Source organism: Silurus aristotelis, assembly GCF_946808225.1.
Source record: "Silurus aristotelis genome assembly, chromosome: 12".
NCBI lineage: Eukaryota > Metazoa > Chordata > Actinopteri > Siluriformes > Siluridae > Silurus > Silurus aristotelis.
The window spans coordinates 13,808,619-13,836,030 of NC_139585.1; the positions used below are offsets into that span (position 1 = coordinate 13,808,619).

The 27,412-nt window shown below is 35.0% G+C and overlaps 1 long non-coding RNA gene across 2 annotated transcripts; it reads right to left on the reverse strand.

The window, feature by feature from the left end:
• Nucleotides 1-5,295: 5,295 nt before the first annotated feature.
• On the reverse strand, nt 5,296-20,367 carry LOC310734167. Of its 2 annotated transcripts, none has more exons than XR_014535984.1 (3): nt 20,232-20,367; nt 12,957-13,049; nt 5,296-5,638 (listed from the first exon to the last, which is right to left on the reverse strand). It is a non-coding gene; the product is annotated as an uncharacterized lncRNA (long non-coding RNA). The 2 variants fall into 2 exon arrangements; XR_014535985.1 differs by having other exon boundaries at nt 20,184-20,367.
• Nucleotides 20,368-27,412: the final 7,045 nt, after the last annotated feature.

A 27,412-nucleotide genomic window follows, 5' to 3' on the forward strand; every position in this document is an offset into this window, starting at 1 on the left:
TAGATCCCATGTAATTTGCGGCTTTTTTTAAAAGAGGTTACTGAAAGACTTGTCTGAATGCTACCTTCTGCATTTAGTACCACCTTATACTTTAGGGATTGTGATTAAAATATAGTTCTTCTATGTCCTTATTATGTACCTTATTATATAAGAAACAATATGAAAGTGTTGACCAGTATCAATGTCCAAGATAAGTTCTCCTCTAAATGTTTTAGTAATTTTTGTGAAGAATATATATATATATATATATATATATATATATATATATATATATATATATATATATATATATATATATATATATATATATATATATATTAGGGCTGTCAATTGATATATAATCGCATCTTAGATTTTTACCTGTTCTGAAGGTACCTTCAATTAATACTTTTCAAGTTTTTAATACTCTAATCAACATGGGCATGGACAAATATGGATGCTTTATGCAAATGTATGTTTATTATTAGTGAAACTATACTCAACATGGAGCATTAAGGCAAAATATTCTTGTAAATGTTTTAAAGTAATTATGGTGTTTTAAATTACTTAAATCATCAGGACACCAAACCCAACTTTTGCTATTTTTCCACACAGATGGTTTTCATTGCCGGATGTGTGCATCATGAGGATTTTGGTGCTTAATTTGAGACTTGGCGAATCAATAAAACAAATGTTTAGTGATTAAAAATTGTGAAGATAATTTTTTTATATTTCTGTTAAGAAAGAACGTTGTGAATAAATGTGTGTTGCGTTGAAGGTTTTAATTTTGCCTCATATATTTATTTATTTATATTTGTAATAAAATTGGTCAAACAGATATGCGTGCTGCATTAATCGTGCATTAATAAAATATGTGCGATAAAAATGTATTTACGTTAATGTATATATATATATCTATATATATATGTTCAGGTTTTGACCAGACTAAAAGCCTTTTGTTTGTGAAAGCTACAGGTTATTAAATGTTTAATAAATAACATTAAAATCAATCCATAAGTGTAGGGAATGTTACCCAAATTGTCCTTCGCTTCTGGACCTCATTATGTCTAATGTCTCCACCTTAGCGTGTTCCTCCAAAGCCCAAGGTGACCTATGCTGGGGTAATTATGCAGTGAGGCTTTTGTTATCTCCTGAAAAGGAGCCTTCTTTTCATGGAGTGAGCATATGAGAATCTAAACAGCTAAACATTAAGAAACTTTCTGGCAATTTTCCAATTGCCAGTCTTGCTTTGTTGTTCCTTATGAATGATAGCACAATATCAAAAATGTACTCATCATCACAGTTCAGTAATGACTTTATTTACTGCACAGTAATTATTTTTCTCTCATAAATTTTCACTTTAAGCAGTAGAAGTTTATTGAAGGCAGAGAAGCAAGGGAAAAATAATCAAAGCAAGGTTTAGGTCCATAAAATGTAGCCTTGTGCTCCCTTTTGCAAAAAAATACATTGTTTGTGAGTTGATAAGTGATTTAGTACTTGGCTTTAAAAGCCTCCAGAAGGCAGGCAACTGGCCATAGAACAAAGTTACCTGCAATATATCAAACCACAGGTGGCAAAGGAGACAAATTATCTGCATTTAAAAGTCAAGAGGGATGTTGTCCATGAGAGTTATTTGCAGTGAAGATAACAAAACTATGAAATGCTAAAAGATTAATAATCTACACAAACATTTCAATATGCATGTCTATTTAAGCAGTTTGTTCATTGTTGCCCCTACTAGAACTTTCCACTACTTCATGTCATCTAATGAGAGCAATAATTATCAGACTTTTATATTAATTATGATCCCTTTCCAAGATCTACATTGAAAGCTATATACAAATAAAATGTTTTTTTTTTTTTTTTTATCAGTCATACAACTGTTGCTGCCAATATTAAATACTACTAAATTGTAATACACATGCAAAGGGTACTGTTATGTACTCACACACATAAACTAAAGATACTTAAAGGGCAGCATTATTCTATTCACGTTGTCTCTTGGAATCCATTAGCTCAGATGTCAACGCTAGTCTTTGATGCTGGTCACCTTCAGCCAAGGGCTTTGAGTTAAGACAAGGTGGATAAGGGAAGCGCAAGAAAGGAAAGCATCCACAAAGTTTTAGCAACAACTAATTACTCAGGAAGTCATTAACCCCACGATTCCCTTATTAAATAGGAAACAAATAAAGTTTTTAAAAATACGTTTTTAAAAGTTTTTTTTCTCTTAACCAAAACATAATGAGATTTGAGGTTTGTGACACAAACACAGTGGAGTGCAAAATTCTAAAACCACATTGAAAAAGTGAAAATTTGTACAAAAAAAAATTTTTTTTTTAATTATTAAACAAAAAAGAAACTTAGATCTTGACTGTTTAAAAACACATGTAAAATTTGTAAGCCACTCTTTAAACGTAAATAACATTGTTATATTGACTCTGTTATATCCTTCTATCCTTTGATTTATACCTTCTATTGAAGCAGGTTTACAGACAACATGCTGATGGATTTGATCTAATATGGGTCTGCGTTTGTAGACACTTCTGAGGTCTGTTTTAGATCAAATCCAGAATGTTATTAATGCAAACAATGGACAAATAAAAAAATTCCAAACTGAAATTGACTTTTTAAGATTGTACTGTTCACTGAAGTTGTTGCTAATAATATAAATTGTAATACCTGAATTCGTGTTAAGCTCAGAAAGAATGTTAAACGGAAGTTTCTTTACAAGCAGACACCAGTGTAGGTGTATAGCTTTAAGATTATAGGATCACTTGGTCATACAATTAAGATTCCAGGGGAAATTAAACTGTTTCAACAGCATGCATAAAGACAAGGCACAAATTCACACAAGATATACAATAAGAATAAAAAGCTAAAGTAATACAAATGTTTAAATTATTTAAAAAATAAAAATGTATGCATTGCATAGTTTAAAATAAATTCTATGTATTATATAAACCTATATTAATTTTAACTGCTAGACATACAGTATATTATTGCCATTCTATACAGCGTAATACTTCTGCATACACTATAATCACTGTATGTCTTCACTTTAGTAAGCTGCAGAAAATGAAACATTGAAGTGATTATAGCAAAATGTTAGTCAAAAGCAACAGTAATTGGCTTGTGGTTAGCACAGAATCAGGTGACAGGCCCAGGTGAGAGGTGCTCTGGTGTTGTTCATGCTTTGTGCTTTGCTCTGTGAGCCTTGACAGTCAACACTTGGCTTGTGGATTTCATGTGGCTTTTTGCCATTTGGCTTTAAAGTCACCACTGATTTAATGCTTTTTGATGCCCCAATGCTGAAATACAGGAAAATTACTAGCGTAGTGTCTGACTTTGTGTTTTGTGTAGTTTAAGCATTAGAGAGACAAACAGATTTTTTTCCATTACCACACTCTCTTTAAAACTCAAAAGGAGATGGATTTTTTTTAAGGCTGAAAAAACCACAAAAACACATTACAATTAGAGAGATACATGTTTACCTTTTTTTATCCAAACCAAGAATTTTGAAAATTGTCAAGTGGAACATTTCCTTGTTACAGGATTTGCCCATTCCTACTTTGTTGACTATTCATTAATTGTAGCCTGGTGGCTAGTCATTAATAATTAGTTATTGTTTTTGTGTTGTAAATAGAGATAAAGCAATATTAAACCCATGAAATATTTTTGAGCATTTTTTTCCACAGAAAGCCCAAACTAACAAAACATTAAAATCATTGTTTGCAGCCACACCATAAAACAACACTCCTCTAGTTCACGTTTAGAATGGAATTTAAAATGTGTTTGCAGTGGCCACTATCACCATGTATCAACAGTGCCCTGGTGTGGTTTCATGCCACATATTGGCAATATTTCATCAGTTCTGGGTGCCTAAGACAAAGGACCAAATTTACAGGAACAGAAAGGAGTGGAACAAATAAACCAATAAGCTTTCCATCAGACAAAGCACCAAGGCCTCATTTCTGTACTACTGCATTTTTTAAACTGTATTTTCTTTTGGAAAACTATCTGTATTCATCAGACCTCATAAGTCTAATTAATTCTTGAATATTTTTCAAAAGCAAACACACAAAAAGACACAACTTGTCATGCTCAGTAAATAATACAATTAAAAGCAAGGTGCTCCAGTTATGGAATGTGAATATCTGTTCTGAGCGATTCACAGTTAGAAGATTAGCTTCAGCTTCAGATGACTCATTCACAGTATATGGATCATGTAATAGCTTTGGTACACTTTGCTGCCCACAATCTTCCAAACATTGAAAATTAAAATATGATTGATTCTACTAACTTCCAAAAAACATGTACCATTGCTCATTTTGGAACAAGATAGCACTGGAACAAGAGTCACTGGACTTAAAACATTTTTTTGTGTAAAATAAACACTGTACAACATTTCACAAATGACATGCGAAAAATGGTGAATAAATGTCAAAATCGTACATTTCAGTTACACTTGTGTACACTTGTGCATTTAACAGATGCCCTTATTTCTGGAGCGACTTTTAATCCTGTATGTGGTTAGTCATATGCTATATCACTCCTCTTGTAAAAGTAACATTTATTATGAGAAAGTTTCTCATACTATACTCAATATGAGACTCTCTAGTAAAGACTATTAAGACATTAACTGTCTAGGGCTGCCTGAATAAACCTTGCAACTGTTTACTCTCTGTCTCTGTTTGTCCTTCCAAGGTGACAGCCCCAGCAGTCAGCCATGGCTCATAACATGGCAGCAAATTAACAAACCCCAGGTTGTCATGCAACCAGTCCAAAGAAAGAGTAAGGACACACTTAGAGGTTTGCCAGTAAGCACTTGGAAACAAATGTCTCTGTAATTAAGAAGAATCTGAACCACCCAGCAAGTCCGGAATGAAGTCTACCATATAAATGTATTCCTTCAAAAGGCCTAAGTATAAAAGATTTTCAAACGAGTTTGCTAAATATAATATGTTCATTCATTTTCTCCCGCTTATCCATAATCCGGGTCGCGGGGGCAGCAGTCTAAGCAGGCCCCCACCTTCGACTGCTGCCCAATCCTCAAAGCACCGTCCCTTACGGTCCCTCCTGCAGGTGGTGAGCCACAGGAAGGCGGCCCCACGTCACTCCGACGTCACGGACCTTAATATTTCCCTCGTAAGGGACCCCCGGAGCATAGAGGGTTAAGGGCCTTGCTCAAGGGCCCAAGAGTGGCAGCCTGGCGATACCAGGGCTTGACCCCCAGACCTACCGATCGGCAACCCAGCGCCTTAACCGCTGAAGCCACCACTCCCCCTTTTATAATATATAATAAATATAATATGTGACAATGTACACCCAACACCCAGTTTTTGCCTTATATTAGAATGATAAAGTAAAAAACTGGGCAATGTCTTATTACATACATGTGTGTAATAGAAAAAAAGAGCAAAGTTGAAAATATTGAGCAAGAAAAAAAAAAAAAGGTTTTTACAGGACATTCAATTTTGGGGCCTTAAAGAAAAATCTCCCAAAGGGAATTATTTCAAAGTCACAATCCGGCTGGCCATTCGAAGGCTATTCCAGACATTATCCATAGTTATCACAGGCAAGGTGTCAGTGCCCTTGATAATAACAAGTTCATGCCTCCCATACTCCCATCTCTTCTGGGTCTCCGGCTGTCTATTTCAAACTGAATATATAAATATTCAGAGTGCAGCATTAAACAAAATTACATTTATTTATATAAATGGAACACTTACACATAGCGTCACAGTGAACCCACTTTTAGTTATTTTTGGCTGTCCAGATCTTGTGTAAATTTATGCAATATCTGTATCTGTATGTAATATAATAAAATATATTTTGCACATTTGTCTGTAACAATGGCATTTAAAACTGGCCCGATTATAATAATAACAAACAACAACTTATTCTAATTTTATTATGCATTAAAAACAATATTTATTACAAAAAAAGTCAACAGCAAAACATCACTGTGAAAAAGGGGGAGGTGGGAGGGGGATCACCACTATTCTATTGTTCCTAAACATATACATGCTTATAGCTACAGTATAGGGACATGTGGGTATAGACACCTAGTGTTTTATATACTTAATGTATACATATACTTAGTGGCATTGTGGGGAAAAACAGAGAATTCAGAGGAAACCAACACAGATATTAAGAGAGCATATAAAACATCACCAAAGTTCAAGATCAAATCCGGAAACTGTAAGACAGCAACACAACTTATGCACCACCTAAGATAGGTGTGCTTCAACATCTGTTTTAGACAAATCGTTTCTATTGGTACAAAATTACACTTAAACATTAAATTTCAACTTCCTGCTTTAAATGTTATAATATTTTATTCCACAAGTTGTTAATAAGGAAACATACTACATTTATAACATTCTAAAGTTTGGGCAGAGATAATTCCATTAATGCTTGTTTTCTCTTACAACAGGTTAATATATTTCAGTGGGGCTAATGGAAATAAGAGACATGAATTCTGTTGGCTTTATTAGTGCCGCTCTATTTGTTTAGTCTCTTTTTCTTTTTTAATGACCATACACTTTTCATTTATGTTTATAAAGACCAGGTGGTGTCACATTCATCTTGGTTGGCTACTATTAGACTGTCTTTGATTATTGCTCAATTGAGAGGCTGAGGAAAAGGCATAGCATATCATTAAGAGATTCACTGACAGCAAATACAGTGAGTAAATAACTAATAAACCAAGATGCTTCTTTGCCAAACAAATATACAAATACATGAAAAATACATTTCAAAATAACTGAGAGCAGTTATATTACCTTTCCTACAGTTTATTTCAGTTTATAAAATCTCAAGTACACTTCTATTATATTTGTGCCTATGAGCTATTGTTTGTTTCATGATAAAAAATAAATAGGGCAATTACAACTGCAACATCAAACACCCTGTAATTCCCTCTAATCAAATCCCAATACCAATTTACTCCACATGCACTATACAGTTGTTTCCAGGAAGGAAACACACTGTGAACTGTGCACATCAGTAAACACACTAAGAGACCTCTTCATGTCTCTATTTGTCCTATAGTGTACAAAAAATATAGCAGTGTCCTTTTTCACCCAACCCAACAGCTGTATGTTTCATCTTCGTCTTCAGAATGCCCCCTCACTGCTACACTTAACGATACCTTTACCAGAAATGCTGTGGGGGTTCAGAAACTATTCTGATCTGGTCACGCTTCACAAATCTAACCTACTTCCCGGCCTTGATAAAATCCTTAGGCAGTAAGAAAAGGGACAAAGAACTCAATTGAAAAATTTTCCTCAACTGCAATAGATACCAAGATCTGTGCTTTGAGACATTAACAATAATTTCAATTGTCTTTCCAACACTATTCTGGTTAATATAGTGTAGGTGTCCATATAGGCATTAGGGAGAGCCATTTAATTGTACAAAAAATTCACTCATCATTCTAGAAGTTCAGAAAGGGCCACAGTTTCAGAGCAACAACAAAACTGCATTAAAAGTGCACATGCACCAAGTTCACATGCAGGGTCTAAAATGACAAAAGTGAAAAGTTGAATGTACACTAGGGAAAATTCGTGTGCTATAGAATACTGAAAAACTGTATTATAATTTAGCTCTACTAGTTCTATTCTTGTCTGGCTAATTCCAGACAAAGCATAAACATTGTAAACTCTGAGTAATACTTTTAAAGGATATCATTAATGCATTATCCATATACATGTTAATAACTACTTACCGGTAAATTGTATGAAAGCATGCATTAAGCTAAAAAAATCAAGTCAAGACAATTCTTCTTCTATGATGTAAATTTTAAACTTTTGGAAAAGAAAGTGCTTTCTCTGCCATACATGAACCTTTTTTGTCTTGTCATTGTAAGGACAACAAGGAAAGAAAGTGTTAAGTTTTGTAACTATGAGCTCACATTTGTTTTATGGCACTTTCAAAGACAATCATTGGGCAATATACTGAGCGGTAAAATTAAGTTAATATGAGTTTGAGCAAAGGGGATTAATTTTTGCATTGTGGCCTAAGTGCATAAAACCCAAATACATTAGTTTGATGTAATATAAATAATAGTTGCAATAATTACTATATTCATTAAGTTCTTTAAATATATAATTACTATAAGTGAAAGTAAGCTTATACTTAAAAGTCAATTACTCATGCCATCTCTTTTAGTACTTTGAAATGTTATTATATCTAAGTGTATTCTCTACACCTCACACACAGTTTGATTCTGTACTTGAGTAATGTATGGTGTACTCAAGTTTTTTCCTTCAAAAAGATTAGCTGATACAATTATTTAACAATATTGTCCTATAAGACTGTGGCAGTGGCAATGGCTATCTTTTTAAACTGAGAAAAAACTAAATATTGGATCAAATTTTAGTCCCTAGGACTCCAGGATAAAGCTTCATGCTTCAGGAAAAAGAGATTTCAGTTCATTTTGTGTACCAGCAAATGACAGTAAGCGGATATACCTTTTTATTCTAGAGAAAACACAGATGGTTTGACTGGATATCATTCAAGCGTTGCTGATATATACAGGAGTTCTAGTGTGTTCACATGCAAGAGGAGAATAAAAAAGGCCATTCAATGTAATTTTTTTAATTAAATGTGACAAATTATGCTTGTGATTACTCTGATAAATTGGTACTAACGTTACTGTTTATACTAAATCATTACTATTACACTACATTTATATATCTTCACAAAATACAGTTTCCTAAGAACCAATCATATATTTTTTTCTACCTAATCATCCACCTTCTGTCAGCCTAAAGGGTTCATTTAATTATTTAATTTTATGACAAATTAATCATCAGCTATATTAAGACTGGGCAGAGTGTACTTAATTTGAACCTCTGATAGTTAGAAAGGTGATATATCAATGGAATACATTATCAATACATTATTATGATTATTATGATTATTATGATTATTATTATTATCGTTGTAGTTGTACTTGCCGTATTGCACAATATTCAAGCTTACAAACCTACTAATGAATAGCTACATGTTTTTAAGAAATGTTTGGCATCTGTCCTTTCTCAAATAAATTAGATTTAGCTTTAACTGTTGCAAAGGAACCAAAATTACATTTAAAATGATTTTTTCAAGTCATTTACTTGTGAGCAAGTGAATGAATAATACCTAACACGATGACACGGACAACATAATTATACATAATCTCTGCACAATTTATTTAATACATATACATCTAATAAAAAAGAAACAACTAGACATTAAGCTGGATAAGCATTCAAAACCCAAATATAAGCTTGTGTTATATTAGTTAACTTGCCCTTTTTTTTTATTATTATTGAGAAATGTTTATTACAATATGACCATCAATCAAAAAAAGGATTTAGCCCTCAACCAGTATTATATAGCTTAAAATGTTGTCATATGGGGTTTTTTTTTTTTTTTTTTTTTTTAGGGTTTTAGAGATCTTAAGTCAGTGAGAACACAAAGATGAGCATTGAATTTAAATCTAACGGTCATTAATTCTGGCGATGCACACCCAGGAGGGAGTTAAAACTCTTAAAATTACATACTATTAAGTTACATTCAATTATTTGTTAATTAAATAAAACATAAAAAAGAGATCTGGTTATGTAGTCAGGACCTGTCAATGGATTTAAAGGTTAATAAATATGTTTTGCAATGATTATGCTGTGCTATTTATCTGCAGAGTCACATAATCACACACTAATTCTGCTCCCAATCTCATAGGTTTTGCTGTCTTCAACATTTCGAAACACATTTTGGGTAGTTTGAGTTTTTTGAGCAATCAGGGTGTTTACTGATGCAGAGAAAAATAACATGTGTTTTTGTAAGCCAGGTATGCTCTTGTGACCCATCATGTTCCAGCATTCATGCAAGATAGAGAGCAATGTGGACATAAGTATGCCACATTGGGACCAATTAATGCTGAAAACATCAGATAGCAATCAAATTTTTTTTATTTGACATTTTAAAATATTAGACAAGGCAACAGAGACATTGTGAATGATGGAGCCAGGACAGACAGGAGCTGCATGAATGAATGACACCCTGAAGTTTTTACCTGGAGTGTATTGAATTTGACTAAACAACTTGTGAGTAGATGTATCTTGGTCAAAGGCAAAGCAAATTAAATTTATTTTTTAATGCTTGACACAAAAAGTGACTGTTAAACTGTATTAATGTGATTTTAAGTGCTCATTCAAAATCATCTTGAGACAACAAAAGGATTAGGAATATACTTGGGAAAAAAATTAAAAAATAGAAATAAAATATATATATACATTTTAGATATATTATTGATACCACCCAGAAACTGTCATTCAAACTCAGACAGCCAGTTGAGATATATAGGACACGAAGAAAAACAGTGGCTGAGAGCAGACATCATTTCCAGTGTTTGTGTTCACTGTCTAAAGTTGAAATTAAATAAAACTAGGGTGAACACTATACCAGCAAACAGCAAAAACGTCAAATACTATGTGTATCTAAGAAAACGTGTCTTAAACTTCTTAGCACAAAAAAGGCACCAAACACAAAATATTAAGCTTTATTCAGTCCTCAACCAGAAATATTTGTTTAGAAAAATATTTTGAGTTACCAAATGCACTCTTATGAGCTATTGTGATAACATTTATTCATTTAGTTTTGCTTTATTGAACTGTTTTGGGGAAAACGTTGAAACGGAGATAATTTACAGTATATACTCTTCTTATACACAAAGATAAAATCATGACAATGACTAAAATGTTTCATGTAAAATTTAACACAATCTGGGTTCACAGTCATCAGCATTCAAGTCATCAGCATTAAGTGGAAAAGCACTTGGCTTCTCTTTCTATCTAACCATATTGATCAATACTTACAATATGTAAGATGTGTACCTCTGTTATAACACAGACTAAATAAATGCAAATGTAAGAAAAACTGTGCCACTTCATAATTAAAGCTCCACAAACAATACCACACGTTATAGTGATACATATTATATACATTTTAAACTAAGTACTGCCTCTACATTTTTTCCATTGCAACATCATAAGGTAATTTTGATCAAATGTATTTGGATCAGACTTTAGTTATGTTTTTTGCTTTTTTGCTCTTTTCCTGATGCACAAATTCCCAGCAGCTTGCAATTGGCTATTTTTGTGCAGAGGGTAAAGTCAAATATACATTCAGAGTGTTTTGAATACAACAGTGACACTTAGGTGAAAGTTCTCTAAAATGATGTAAGTATCTAGTGAATGCAACTCCATTCCCCAAGAGAAATGACCAACCCTGTGGAAATTTCTCACATTAGCTATGTAAAGCTTGCCCTGTAGTGGGTGTGAAATGCCACCCTTTTGACATGATGCCATCCCTCAGCAAATGGCACTGTCTTACACATCAGTCAGAGTCAGAGTCTCACACTTAATCCTACCACATCTAAACATTGGGTCTCTTCCAGATGGTGGCCCAAAGAGTGAACACTTCCAAAAGTGCACTGCCTAATTTGTACTTTATTTTGGGGACATTTTATAGTATGCATTTAAAAAGATGAGCTGTCTAGAGGCGGTCTAATAGAAAACTGGATTAAAGTGCTTAGAAAGATGTGCTAACAGCAGTAAGCAGAGCGCAACATCACCAGACTGTGAGTCCTGCCCTTCATGTCAAATGAGCTGACATGTTCACAATGCAGTGAATTCAAACTGGGTGAAGCCAGACAGAGACCTTTATGTTGAGAGAAAAAAGAATTAAATTAGGTGTTGGTTTAAAAGGTACTGGGTGATCAGATAGGTAAATATATTCTCCAAGGGCATTCCACTCAATGGAGGGAAGGGAAATATCATTCTTTGTTGCTTCTTCTTCTTCTTCTTCTTCTTCTTTTAGCTGCTCCCATTAGGCGTCGCCACAGCGGATCATCCATCTCCATACTACTCTGTCCTCTACATCTGCCTCTTTCAAACCAACTACCTGCATGTCTTCCGTCACCACATCCATTAACCTCCTCCTTGGTCTTCCTCTTTTCCTTCTTCCTGGTGGCCCCATCTTTAGTATTCTTCTACGGATATACCCCAGGTCCCTCCTCTACACATGTCCAAACCATCTCAATCAGGCCTCTCTCACTTTGTCCCAAAAACGTCCTACATGCGCTGCCCCTCTAATTAGCTAATTTATAATCCTGTCTATCCTTGTCACTCCCAACGAAAATCTCAACATCTTCAGCTCTGCTACCTCCAGCTCCACCTCCTGTCTTTTAGTCAATGCCACTGTCTCTAAACCATACAACATCGCAGGTCTCACCACAGTCCTATAAACTTTCCCTTTCACTCTTGCAGACACTCTTCTATCACAAATCACTCCTGCCACTCTTGTCCACCCACTCCACCCTGCATGCTCTTTTTTCTTCACTCTTCTAACACACTCTTCATTACTTTGCACTGTTGACCCCAGGTACCTGAACACCTCCACCTTCTCCACCTCTTCTCCCTGCAACCGCATCACTCCACTGCCCTCCCTCTCATTCACATACATGTACTCTGTCTTACTCCTACTGACTTTCATTCCCCTTCTTTCCAGCATGTACCTCCACCTCTCCAGGCTCTTTTCAACTTTCTCCTTACTCTCACCACAAATCACAATATCATCCGCAAACATCATAGTCCACGGAGACTCCTGTCTGACCTCGTCCGTCAACCTGTCTATCACCACTGCAAACAAAGAAAGGGCTCAAAGCCCAATCTTGATGCAGTCCAACCTCCACCTGCTGTCACACTGTCATCATACATGTCCTGCACCACCCTCACATACTTCTCTGACACACCTGACTGAGATATATATATATATATATATATATATATATATATATATATATATATATATATATATATATATATATATATATATATATATATATATATATATATATATATATATATTGTGTACTTTCTACTCAATATTCCTAAAATCATTAATTCATACAGAATGCAACAATTTACCTTAGTTTTCCCCTCCATGACCAAGGTTGACTGTTTGGGAGGTATCTGTTTTAATTCTAGATGTGATCTATTGTCATCGTTCTGCAAGGTTTCCTACAAGGCTACAAAAAATACCTTTTGTAATTGGATAATATTTTTTACAGTACCTACAATGAGTAGACTGATCAGTGTTTACTCTAAATCAATGTTATCAATCTCATGCAACTGCTCATGTTCTGCTGAAAGGCTCCAGGTGTCTGGTTTCAAAATCAATAAAATACACATCATGTTTTATAATCATGGATCTTTATTTGATGCACCACCAGGCTTTGTTGTAGGTCATTGTCGGGCATGAAAAATGAAGAAACAAAAGGAGTGTATACATAGTACCTAATTAGCACCTTAAATCCCTGCTCACAAGTACATCTTAGAGGTAGTTCTTAGCTGTAGAGAATTCCTTACACCAATTATGTAAAAAAAAATAATAAAAAAATCCCTCACTCTGATGTGTAAGTTAAAGCGCAGCTAAAATCTTATCTTTCCACATTCAATCGTTTATTTTTATGCTGTTATGAAAACTGTGTTACTTTGTTGTTATAACTGTGTTTTATGTCTTTCCACTGGCACATGTCTATTGCTACCAACTCTACAGCCGCACTGGCTTTGTAAACATGTTCATTTTTAATAATAGCACAGCTCTGACAGTAGTTCCACCTGCCATTCATACAGCAGGTTTATATTAATATGCTTGTTTTGAAACATTATCATTATAGGTCAAAGAAAAATATACTGTGTTATTTAACAAGAAAAATATGATTAAATTACTCCTTACATAGCACAGAGTTCTTGATTTCTTAATTCAAATTTGTCAGAAGACAGTGATTCATTTTCTGTAACAGCATGGATCTGAGAGTATTGCATCTATAATTCAAATGTTTATGGTGATTGTTTTTGTTATATGTTATGTTTACATAGAAGAAAGTTATTTCAATTATTATTTGTTGTATTCCTTATATTAAATTATTCATTTTATTGTGGCTGTTATTAATATTAGTAGTATTATAGTTGCTACATGCTACATGTTTCTTTGATTTATGTTTTTATTGTGCCATTAAAAAGTATGCAAACTGAAAATTGTGTATCTGACACTTTTATAACAAAATGGAGATTATATTAAGAACTATTGCAGTTCTCTGACTCATACTAAGTTTATTTGTCATAACTAGATATTAATTCAATAAAGTGCATAATAAATAAGAAGCTGATCGCACTTGTAATAGAAATAGGGTGAAAATAAACATGTAAAAGAAAAAAAAAGGCATGTTGAACAGTCTGGCATGCTAGCTTATATATATGACACATTCACATGTTGGAAATCACAGAACTGTAGGTGTGGATAGTTGAAAATAAGCTGTGCACTAGACACTAGCGCCTGCTGTTCGCGAGTGACTGAGTGAGTCAAAGAAGCAGTGGTGAGCAGACAGGTCACTCGCACCTTTAATAAGGCCAGCTGACAGGCTGATAATCACTGCCCCAAATTAGGCCACTTCCATCCTCTGGCCTGTAAAGGCTCATGACTTGCCATGTTTAGCAACCTGACAAACAAATTGAAAATAAAGTCCCTTTTGGTCCACGTGAGCAAGTTAAAAATAAAATGCTTGTTTCCAGTTAATGCTTTAAAGCTTTACTTGTCAAATGTGTATTTCTTCCCATTCTTATTTTTTTAAAATCACACAATATTCATTCAAAAGAGAGATATCTCGACCATTTCATTACCTATTTAAAAAATAAATAAATAAATAAATAAATAAATAAAAACATACAATTCTTTTCAACAAGCTGCCATTTGACCTCAGAAGTCAAAAGGAAGTTAAAAAAAAATCACAGAAACATAAGGAAAGTGGAGAAGAGGGACTGTGTCTCAGATAAGCCACTGCCAAATGCTGGTCCTTGCCTGGATGCCTGTCTGGCAGATGGGACGCAGCATTTGGGTGTCATGTGAAAGATGGCTTGCCAAATGCCCTTTTTCCTCTTACGCATGGCCCTGCTGCTGACAGATTGAAAGCAAATAGGTGGGCGCAATAAACACAGCCACCTGTGAAACTAGGAGCTGAACTGGCCTGAGATGGCCATGTCTGATGGATGTCACATGTTCAAAATTAACGGCCCAATTAAAGTTACATTGTAGTATAATGTAGCAACTTTTGATAACTTGAACCTCACAGAAACTGTGCATGCAAAACAAAGATGAGCCCACCCATGCTGTTTGTTTTGAATTTGTCTTGTTTAAAAATTGTGATGTAAAAAAAAAAAAAAAAAAAAAAAAAAAAAGCTTAATTTTTTTGGCGAAAATAAGAAATTGTACAGGTGGATTTTTGTCACAAATTAAAGCTATTTACATTTTTTTTTACTTTGTGATCCACTTTTCAAGCATTTTTAGTATAACAATTTAAAAGTGAAAGAGAAATAAGCCACAGAGATGGCATTTAAGAACATAGAAAGTGTTAAAGGTGTAACCAGGAATAATTTACTGCTCTGTTCAATATCATGTCTGTAAAGCCAAACCATCTGTGGACAGTGGGGTGCTTTTAATTTGGACCCGAAAGCCTCTCAGATCTGTAATAAGCTCAGGCACCCTTTTATCCCAAATCCCTGCATGTGTTCTAATACGTAATCTCTGAGGAGCTTGGACTCTATCCTTTTTTACACCTCACTCCTACTTTTTTTTTTTTTGGTGGCTAGTTAATTCATGAAACATACTATACTATATCTTATGATTTACTTTGTGCATATGTAATTTTATATTTTTGTTTTATTAATTTTTTTTTCCTCATTTTGCCTCTAAGATGTTTCTAATACTCTGCTTTACCTGTGATAAATTCAGCTGATATATGTAACTGATAAAACTACACAGCACGGCATACTATAATAGGAAAAGAGTGGCACACCTATACCAGTGAGATGGATGGAAAATCAGTGTTAGCAGGGAGTAAATTCTTTCCCACCCAGTTCATCTGTCACTGAGATTCATTTAAATTTATCACAGTTGAGTATCTGTGCATTCGTGGTGTTAAGTATTGAGTTAATTGAAGCGAGACCATAGTAGATGGTCCCTTATGAACTATACAGTCTTTATAGACTTAATAAGGACTTTAATCAACCAACTGGACACACTTATTCCCCAAAAAACATGGAGCAGAGCATGGTTTTAAAGTTAGCATTGCAGAGCATGACTTCACTGTGGCTGTGTAGTTAAACTCATGGGATAAGCTAGAGGAACTGTTTTCCCTATCAAGCTAATTATTTTAATGAAATATTTAAATTAACCATAATGTCCTTAAGGAAGACATTATCTAAAATGTTTTTTTGTGTTGTGTGAACATATGAATATAGTCTTTATTCTTTTTTTTTTGGTAAGATGGTTCACTATCTTCTTGTTTGCTTTCAGCATGTATGAAGACAAATGCAACAGGGGAAAGTACACCCGCAGGTAACATGATTTCTGCTTTCCAGCTGAGAATCAATATGCCAACAGATAAGTGTAATAAATGACCTCTCAAACATTAGACATCATATATCTGCTCTCAAAGGTGACCCTCATATGTCTAAAATGGACTGTAGAGAGATTGTTTATCCATTAGGTCTTTTCTACAATAAGTGATAAACCGCATGCATAAGATTACGGATAAGACACACACAGTACAGCTACAAATGCAAATCTATGGGTTAGAGTCTATGGATTAGAGTCAAAACACACAAATAAACAGGACCCCTAAAAAATGGAACAAGGAAAACTAGGAAAGGACAAGAAGGAATACAATGATAAACAGCATACAAAAAAAATAAAGGACACATAAAAAAGATACAGAAGTGAGCAAAGGAAAAACAATTATCCTAAATAATGAAGATAAGGTTAAATTGCATTACGTGGGAATGAGCAGATTACGCAATGAAGAAATATAGAAAGTCTCAAGCTGAAAGAGTGTATTAGGTATGTGTTCAGATAGCCAACTGGGTCAAAACCTGACCTGACTTGAAAAAGACCTTTCCAAAACACCACTAACAATGCCCAGGCAAGGAAAAACTCAGATCCAGACCACTGGGCAGTAGCTGTTATTGGGCTGAACCACCTAGGATGAGTCAAGTGCCAGAACCATCCATACAAACTGGGGAAGATTGGAGAGCACAAACAGAAAAGGAGGAAAACACAAGCATGTATAAATTGGATCTTGGCCTACGAGTGGAGATTAAATTAAAACCACAAGCTGACACTAATGAAGAAACAGGCTAAAACTGGAAAAGGACAAGGATACAGCTGAACAAATGACCAAGGCTGACTCTAGGGAAAATAACAAGGACTGTGAGTGGAATTATAAAGAGAATGTGGCTAGAAAATACAAATATTTGATAAGATTTTACATTAAGGTTTGACACAAGGATTTGCTTGACTCAGGGATCAGAGACAGAAGTCAAAACAGACAGCGCCTGAGTGAGATGGACATGGGAATAAGAATAGGAATGACAGGGAATACGCCTGACACTGCAAAAAATTCAATAGCTAAAAGGAAGGGAAGCTAAAGGTCTAAAGCAGAAAAATATGGAATAGACAGGATTGTCATAGACAAACCGATGCATAGAAGGCAGTGCCAATAGCAGGAGTATGAAACTGAGACAACTGGGGTAGACACAGGGTCAAGAACATGAGCAGGATCAAAGACAAAGACTGAGGGAGTAGCATGACCAGAACAGACACAGATAATGGACTAGAAGCTCACTGCTCCAATGGACAGTGGCTACACTATGAGCTTCAACAAAAAGAAAATTTGGTGCCAGGAAAGGAATATATATTGATGCAGACTCATGCAGTTAGACTCATTGATTAACCTATATGCTCAGAGAGTGAATAAGAGACAGATACAGAAGTATGATCTAAAAGCATAAATTGGCCATCAATAGTGGCAGGGCAAGTGCATATCAGGTCAGCAAACAGGGATGGAATCTCCTTGTCAACTGGAGGAGATAGTGGTTCTAGTTTGAGTAAACCAAACGTGACAACAGCAAAGTAAGAATGTACCAGTTTTAAAATGGTCTTAAGGTTCAAGGAACACCCCAAGCCACACAATGTTAGAGAGCACTGCATTACTGCAAATAAATTACATTTATTAATGCTTTGTTTAGACTTAATTAGATTTTTCTGTAACCTACATACACATTATATGGACTAAAGTTGGTGGATACCTGACCATAAGATTTGTTTGTGCTTTTTGAACATCTCATGTCACATTTAGTCCCCATTTGTTGTGACAATAACCTCTATGTTCCACTAGATTGGGTGCTTACGGAGATTTGTGCTCATTCAGCCACACTGGAGTTAGACCAGGTGTATTTTGTCTGACTCCAATTGAGAGTTTATAATAGCATGTGTTTCTGCAAATATCAAATGCTTTGTTTTGAAGGCATCTCAGAAGCGCTTCAAGATTGCCAGTGCGTGAGTCAAACTCATGGAGAAAAGACTTGTATTTGGGGAAAGAATGTGACACAATATATTTGTCACACAGTGTTTCCTTTGTCCCTAGTGATTAGGAGATGCTGAAGGCATACTTTAGTCTGTCTCGTACACATCTGAGGATAAGGGGACAGAAGGGAGCCACATGTCACCTTCCCATAAAACACACATACTGTATACACATAATAACAATCAAATAGATACTGGAGTGAACTTTACATTTAATTTCATTTGATGATCAACCATGTTTTCACTGCTTGTCCGTAAAATAATTGGCTCTGTGACACAGTATGTATTTACCAGCACACACCAGCACTCTCTCTCTCTCTCTCTCTCTCTCTCTCTCTCTCTCTCTCTCTCTCTCTCTCTATCTCTATCTCTCTCTCTCTCTCTCTCTCTCTCTCTCTCGCAACATACCAAATAGTTTGTCAGGTGGTCCACTGATTTAATTAGGAATATTCAGTGACTAATCTGACCTCACATTTGTAGGTCAAAGTAGCTCCTACAAAAGCATGTGTGATGCTATGTGTCATAATAAACTAGATATGAGCATTTAAATATAGTCTGGCAGGACTGAATCATTTTCACATAATAGGCACCATTATTAGAGCTGAGGTTAAAAATATTTCGAATAAACATCAGAAGGCCATTAGTCAAGCACATGCTATGTGTGATTATTTATATGGCTGTGTTGCAAAGAAAGGACATTGTTCTTGTCTTTTGCTACTCCTAACTTAATCTAAATCATCATTATCATCATCATCAGAATCAGATTTTAAATCTCAGTGCTCTTTAGATTATACAAAATAACTCGCAGTGGGGCTGTAATTATCAGTGTTGACTTAATGTGCCCTTAAATCATTTCCTTGGCAGTGAATCTCACAAACATGCTGTGTTAACAACGTGTCATTGGGCAACTCTTGAAATTGTAATTATTGAAATCAATTCTTTTTGTAGCAGTAGTAGTAGTAATAGTAGTTTTGTTCTGATTGATTTGTTTTGCTTTAGATTATGCATAAAGGCACAGTATCATTCAAATAACAACGTTAGAATTAGTATATATTTCCATGTAATGTATCATTCAAATAGAATGTAAATGAAGTAACATTAATATTTCCAACAGCACATCTTAGACCTACACATGTGCACATGTGCAGCGAACTATATTTGCTGCATTTTGTTTGTCAGTTTAAACTGTAATTGTGATGCAGGGTTGGGTTTGCATTGGATTATTTGTTTTCTTTCAGACAAACAACACAGGCAGCATCAAGGTGACATTTCCTATGTTTATGTCCAGCTATGTTGACAGTTTGGATGGAGATCAATTAATATGCGAAACACACTCACGCACATACACACACATTTTCAGAAATATCTCTGACCACACACACACACACACACACACACACACACACACACACACACACACACACACACACATCCCTAAAATTACAACTCAAGCATATTATGTGAACTGAAATTGTGTTAATGAATGATCTGATGTTTAATGAATGCAGATAATAAACAAATGTATTATAATGAAACCAAATTCTACCACATATGAACTAAATGAGAGGATCCTTTCGAAGGATAAAAATTGCAGACATTGTTTAACACATTAAATCATCCATCTATATAATGGCAAAATTCCTTCAAGTAAACTAGAAAAACATATATACTTCTTTTTCTTTTCTTCCTGCACATATACAGGTCTGTATTAATATCTCTATAAAACTCATCACCAATTGCTAAAGGCAAGATTGGACCTATTTGGTTTAGTTCCTTCATACCTGATGGTACCATTTGTCCATTTTTCCTGTGAGTGATAGGCCGGTCAAGGATGGGATTGATTGTCAAGTTTGTGAAGGATGAGAGGAGTTGGGGCTCAGTGTCCAGGTCTGGTTAGGTCTGATGGACTGACAGAATATAAGGAGTGAGGGTTTAACACGGCTGAGCTGCAAGACGCATATCCTTTGAGATTTAAGCTGCAGAAAGCCTTTGATACATTACACGTCACAGTCCTTTTGTACTACGCTATGCCCAGATTAAGAGATAAAACCAGTATTTTGTTCGTTAGTCAAGAACTTTATACTTGAATTTACTAGACCTGTATTTCACAGAATTGAAAATAGGTTCACTTTGTTTTCTGGAAACATTTTGTCTTTGTTCTTGATCAGCCTGACCTGAAGCAAATCCTCTAAAGAGAGCAGATGGTTCCTTTTCTGACGCGGGTGTGAATCAGCCTAGGGACCACAGTATATGGTTTTAAACACACACACACACACACACACACACACTCACAAACTCTCATCTCATCCAGTCATCCAGACCCTCCCTTCTCTGCTTGAGTGCCAGAGTGATGGATCTGTGATTTGAAAAGACAGGCAAACCTCCATGGGCTCCTCCCTAAGGAGGAAGAGAGAAAGAAGAAGAAGATGAAGAGAGAGAGAGAGAGAGAGAGAGAGAGAGAGAGAGAGAGAGAGAGAGAGAGAGAGAGAGAGAGAGAGAGAGAGAGAGAGAGAGAGAGAGAGAGAGAGAGAGAGAGAGAGAGAGAGAGAGAGAGATTATATATCTCTATGTGAAACTGAATTAGATCTAGTCCAAACTGTTGATACGTCCTGAGAGGGGACTTAATTTAGAGATAAGCTCAAAGCCCAGGAGATAGCATGTCAAGTTCACTCAGAGTAAATATTGCTATACTTCACATGTGGGTCACACTTTATATTCAGTAGGTCAGTTATTCTCAGATAAACAAAGCACCCATGGGAAAGGTTTAATTCACCAAACACAAGCGTTTACTCCTGCTGTGAGCGTGAGCTGACAGATAAATTCACCATGTGCCAAGTTGACTTCCAAGAATAGATGTACATTGTCAGTCAAATTAAGCCACAAGCATCAGGATCCAGAAGTTCAATCAGATAATGAGAAAATTTAACTGATAATAATATTGCTTTTTGCGGCATGTATCACTATAAAAACTTCTTAGCATCAATTCAGGCAAAACAAGTCACAAACATACTCTACAAATGATCATTTGCAAACATAAAAATAAATTTCTCATAATAACTGCACAATAATAAAAAAAAATATGTTTACACTGTGTGGCTGTATGTGTGCCATTCCTGGCAATTACTGTGTTGCTGGATGTAATGCTCAACTCTTCTCCCTTTCAGCCTATTTTCATAAAAGAGCACAGCGCCGTCTCACGCCAAACCTCCTGCTCCTCCAATGGCTCAACCATCAATCTTCCCTGACATCTTATTAACTTGCAACAGACACCAATACACACAGAAGTTTTGGTGGCTATAACTAGTTCACTTATTTATTTATTTATTTTCACATCGATTTGTCCCAATGTGTAGGAAGAAATTAAGCCAATGTCAAAAAATAGCCACACAGAAAACAATAAATATATCCATTCACATTATTTCACTTTCTCTTAATGTCTGAGAATAAAAGGATGTTAGGATTGTCCTGAAAAGTTTCTTGAAAAATTCTCCATTGTGAAGTTTAGTCTTTTTGACAGAAGACAGTGAAGTCACTCTCAAGACATTGTCCAGAAGCAAAATAAAACGAAAATGTACTGTGATCCCATCAGAAGAAGAGATTACACATATAACAACTTTACTACTCTTCTCAAGAGAGACATACTCACACTGAGAACACATGAGACCAACATAAAGAGTGCATCACTATGATGAATGGCAGTTATAACAAAGCCGATCACATCCTTCCGTCAATATCATCATTGCTGAAGAGTCTAAAACCACTCCAGCATTACTGAAGAGGATTCAAATTGAGATCCTCGAGCTGTCAGTGTACCATGACGTCTGGGTCACAGGGAGTTGGAATGGCAGGAACAGGCATCAGGCGTAGATGTGGCATTATCAGTACAGCAGGCACTTCTTCCTCAGATTGATCAACCTTAATGAACTCATCATGCCCCCACAGAGAGACGTCCCGATTACATCTGCAAGCCACATGGGGTCCAAGAGCACTTGTAGAATTATATGCTGCCTGTCATGCACATACAAGTACACACATAATCACCAGTAAGATGCCCTCTAATGCTACACTGTCAATCCCATTTATGCTACGCCTTCAACTTTATTGGACACCAAGAGGATGCTTTATTGGAGGCTGTGACAGTATATGCATGGTGTAAAAGAGAGAATATTGGAGGCTGTGACAGTATATGCATGGTGTAAAAGAGAGAATATTGGAGGCTGTGACAGTATATGCATGGTGTAAAAGAGAGAATATTGGAGGCTGTGACAGTATATGCATGGTGTAAAAGAGAGAATATTGGAGGCTGTGACAGTATATGCATGGTGTAAAAGAGAGAATATACCTCTCTGACAAAGTACATACAAACTGTTTGAATACTGAGAGTGGTTTTGCCGTGTTAAACTTTTGCAGTTATCGTGTTTTAGGTCGGAGTGAGAAATATCTTTAGTCTTAACATATTAATTTGTGCAAAACATTTAAATGCACATTTAAATGCATCTCAACAGCACTGGTGGATAAACATTTCTTTACAATAAAGTGACATAAATAGCTACAGTAATTAACATTTTATGGAAGAAAACCAAACACAAAAATGAAGTTGTTTTAAATTTAATGTAGAGTTAAAAACTCAAACATTAACCTAAACATTGACTTCAACTAATCTCATAAACTCTGCAGAAAATTGGCATACAGAGCATGTTATCAGAGCTGGGTAGGTGCTCTGCAGTGCTAATTGCTTCCAGGATGAGACAGAACCTTCCTTTGGCGTCATTAATCAACAGACTACATTATCATCAAACCAGCGTAATTAATAAAGTAAATTAATTACACCATAGATGGAGGCAGAAGTACAAAATGTGGCGTTCACAATACTTTCGCCACCCCATTCACAAATGGAGATTAAATTATATCATTGAACTACATAATCACTTTTGCCTTTCACACACAGTGTTGAAAATGGTACTAAAAAGTAAAAACACTGAAATCTATGTCCAACTAATTGTTTGTCTGTTTATTTATTTAACAGATCTTAACCTCATCTATGTGTTCTCTGCATATATAACGTTTTAATTTAAATGAACTTTTTCAGTGAAAGTGCAGTCATTTACTTAACAGTTCATTGGCAGAATGTATTAGTCTTTTCCTAGGCCTTCAGAAAGGTCCTATTATCCTCTATCTACAATTTTTCACTCCTTCCTTAATGTCCACTGGATGGTGCGTGCCAGGAGAAAAGGTTTCACCTCCTATTCAGAATATTTGTCAGATCAAGTCAATGTAATTGTTGGCAGACAGGACACAGACATGCCAGTGCTGACATTAATCCTCGTCTTTGAGGTGCAGACAGAACACTGGCAAGAATTCATTGAGCTCTATATTCTTACCTTCTCATATTTCATGCTGTTTCTTGCTTTAAGCAAACAAGCAATGGTCCCTGGGAAGGCTGCTTATTTTAAAACAGAAATTTGAGGCACTAAGGAACACTAGATGTTGTCACATTTCAGGATGGAATTTCCTAACAATTCATTGTGAATGGCAATATAGTTTTATTCATTGTCATCTTTCAAAGAAACGTTTTAATTAACAACTCTGCTCTGGCAGATAAAGTGAGATCAGTGCCCATGCTTAATGCAGACAAAACTGCTGCAAACATTTAAATAAAAAAATTATAAAAATACAAAATAAAAATATTTATTCCAAAATAAAAATCTTTTGTATAACTTAGCAGTGTCTACCACTCACTTTACAATTACTTTACACTTTGTATTGTGAAGGAGGCACCATTCACTGTCACAGTGATGTCACAGTGATGTCACAGTGATGTCACAGTGATGTTTGTGGTATACTATATACTATATTCGTAGTACATTCTTCTTAAACATAAGGTGTTTGTTTCCATTTGTTTACATAACTTACCTTATAGGTCTTAGGGGAAGTCTGAAGTCTGTTAAGACACAAGGCGGGTTCACCCTGAACAGGATGCAACCCATTTTAAGACACGTTTGCACACACACATTCACACAACGAACAATTTGGAATTTAGGGAGAAAACTGAAATCTGTGGAGCACACAGGACAGAAGTGGGTTTTTAAGCTTTTACTCCAAATATACATGCTTAATAGTTTTTATATTGCTTACTGTTTATTTTAAATAGCTACTGTATTTACTGTATATACATAAAGTAAAATCCAAAGATAAGTAATCCATGGAGTAAACAGATGCAAATACAGATAAGACATTGGTTTACTGTTAATGTTGCTGACAATATGAATTGAACTGATAAAATATACTATTTACAAGCAAAATTTTATAACTTTGTGAATGGGATTTTAATAAAACAGTAAACTCTCCTACAGCTGTGTGTAAATCTAATTGAGTATGAATTATTATCTATCCAAATTCACAGACCATACTGATAGCACTTCTGTCACAGACAGCATGGTAGGATTTATATTTACTCATCGTGAAAAAAAAACCTCCTGCCCTTGTCAGGCCATGGCAACTCTGGGTTAAGTCTGAACAAATATACTGATGACAATTATTTGATACATTATGATACACCAGTAATGTACGCACTATTTATAGGCAAACATATTCAGAATTTTGTATCACATTTGACTGAATTTTAACCACATAATCCCTACAACTAGGATTTTACAGAAAGCATTACAGCCACATCAAATCAGTGTTTTATGAGGTATACACTACTGCAGCCATGAAATGGATGAAATATTACACTAAGTTTCCCTCTAAAGCCTGAGGCTTTGAATGTTCTCATTAAGAAGATTTGAAATACCTGTATCTTGTGCCTCTAATAGTAATGCAGCATTAATGTTGTTTACATTATTAACTAACCAATGATAAATATTTATCTGCATCATTATTATTATTATCAGTATTACTATTATTAATATTATTATTATTATTATTATTATTATTATTATATTTTTAATTGAAAAATGATGACTTGTTCATGTAAACTACTGATATAAAAAATGCTAGTTAAGAGAACCTAAATCTAAAGTGTTTTACCCTTGACACATTTATTTTTTTATTAATAATTCAACATCAGTAATGGAAATAAAAGCTATGTAAGTGTTCTTTTGTCCTTTTGCTTCTGGGCTCTTGAGCAATTTTATCTTTAATTACTTTGAGAAACATGGTATCTCAGGGGTCATAACCATAATTATCATTTATGTATCTCATTAAATAGGCTTCATTTCCAGAGCACTCATTCTTGGTTATGAATTAGACCTGTGCAGAAGGCTACAGTGCTGATCTGTATATAAGCAGATTTGAAAAAAAACAACTTACAGAGAAATAAATCTTTTCTGTAGCGCATATACAGAATGTGGTAAAAGTAGATAGCTGGAAGTGCTGTCAGTGTAGCAATGTACTGTGGTCTCTGTGGAAAAACCTGCTTTTTCACCATTCCTTTATTTACAACTCCACATTTACCATATGCAATGTAATTCTATAGCCAAAATAAAGCTTCTCCTATTTTCTTTTAATGATTAAATGTTTGTTACTTCTAATTAGCTCTGTTTCCTCAATACAAATGGTGCTTCTACTTAAGTCACACTCCATTCATCTTTGACTTATAGGCTGGTCCTTATCCTTATAATTCAGATAAACATATTGGTTCTATTATGAGTCAACACTGCACTGTAATGCTTACAGGTATAAACATTTTATTAAAAAATATTTGCATTTTGCAAACTAGCAAAAAGCTTATGAACTGTAAATTAAGCTTAGGAACTTGCTGTGCTTGTAAATGATGAGTCCCTTGGTGGTCAGCGTGGTAATTGTGTGATGGACATTTCATTCAATATGTGAGTCGTGTGTGTTGCACCTGGCCGAAAGTCAATGTTCTCTCTAATTCATTGCTTCCGGCTGAACTCCAATAAAACATCAACTCTAATATTCAAGCAGCCCTGTCATCTTCCAGCACTCTTTCCACACCACAGCGTACCTAAAAAAAAAAACAAACAAAAAAAATCTCCAAATCATACAGACAATATAAATACAAAGGAGGCCATAAAAAAAAGATGTTGAATAATTTACACACTTGATAGGTAACAAATTAAAGCAATAAACAGCATAAAGTGGGTTAGTAAGATGCAGGGCCAACAGCTTCAGTGCACCTTGGCACAGATCTTACAAGTCTCTGGATTTGTACCAGAGGAATATAACACCATTCTATTCCTTTGCACTCGTGCATCCCTCTAACTGGATGAGTAGACCCAAACACTGGCAGCAAAAATGTCTTGCACAGAATAATGAAGCAACAGATTTTTTTCCCCTTTATTTTGCCATGCAGCTGTAGGTTAAACCTGAGTCAGGAGCAGATTTGTTTTGGCCTGGCTGCTAATATTCCATACAGCATAGCTTAGCACATACATTGTTAGATTTTTTTTTTTTCTTAAACAAAAAGCCAAGATTTTAATAAAGAATGTAAAGTGTTATAACTTCAAGCAGCATCTCTGTAATTACATTTAATCAGATTTATGGTAATTAGCTTGACGTAATTAGCTTTTAGAAGAGCAAAAAAAATTTACAATCTGCTCATCTATATCCTGACCATTCTAAAATCTTTAATTTTGGACATAGATAGCATTCATTAGTTGAATATATAATTACTATTTTCTTTTTTATTCACTTTAATGAAAAAGAGATTATTGTTTATGCCTGCTCTATTATGTAAATAACTTGAACCGGAATCACACATGCAATAATAAAATGTAAGTGTAATTATGTTCTGTTGCTCTCTGTGAATACTCTGAATAGTGAGCCTATTCAACTTTAATGGATTTATTGTCATCAGGAGCAAAAACGAAATATTAAATATTTCATTTCATTTGACTTTAAAATGAATGTTTTAGTATTGTGTTCTTTCCAGTCCAATATAATAAGATGCTTTTCCTCAGACAGTGCCAGAGGGTTAGTGAGTTATTGAGTTTTGTAC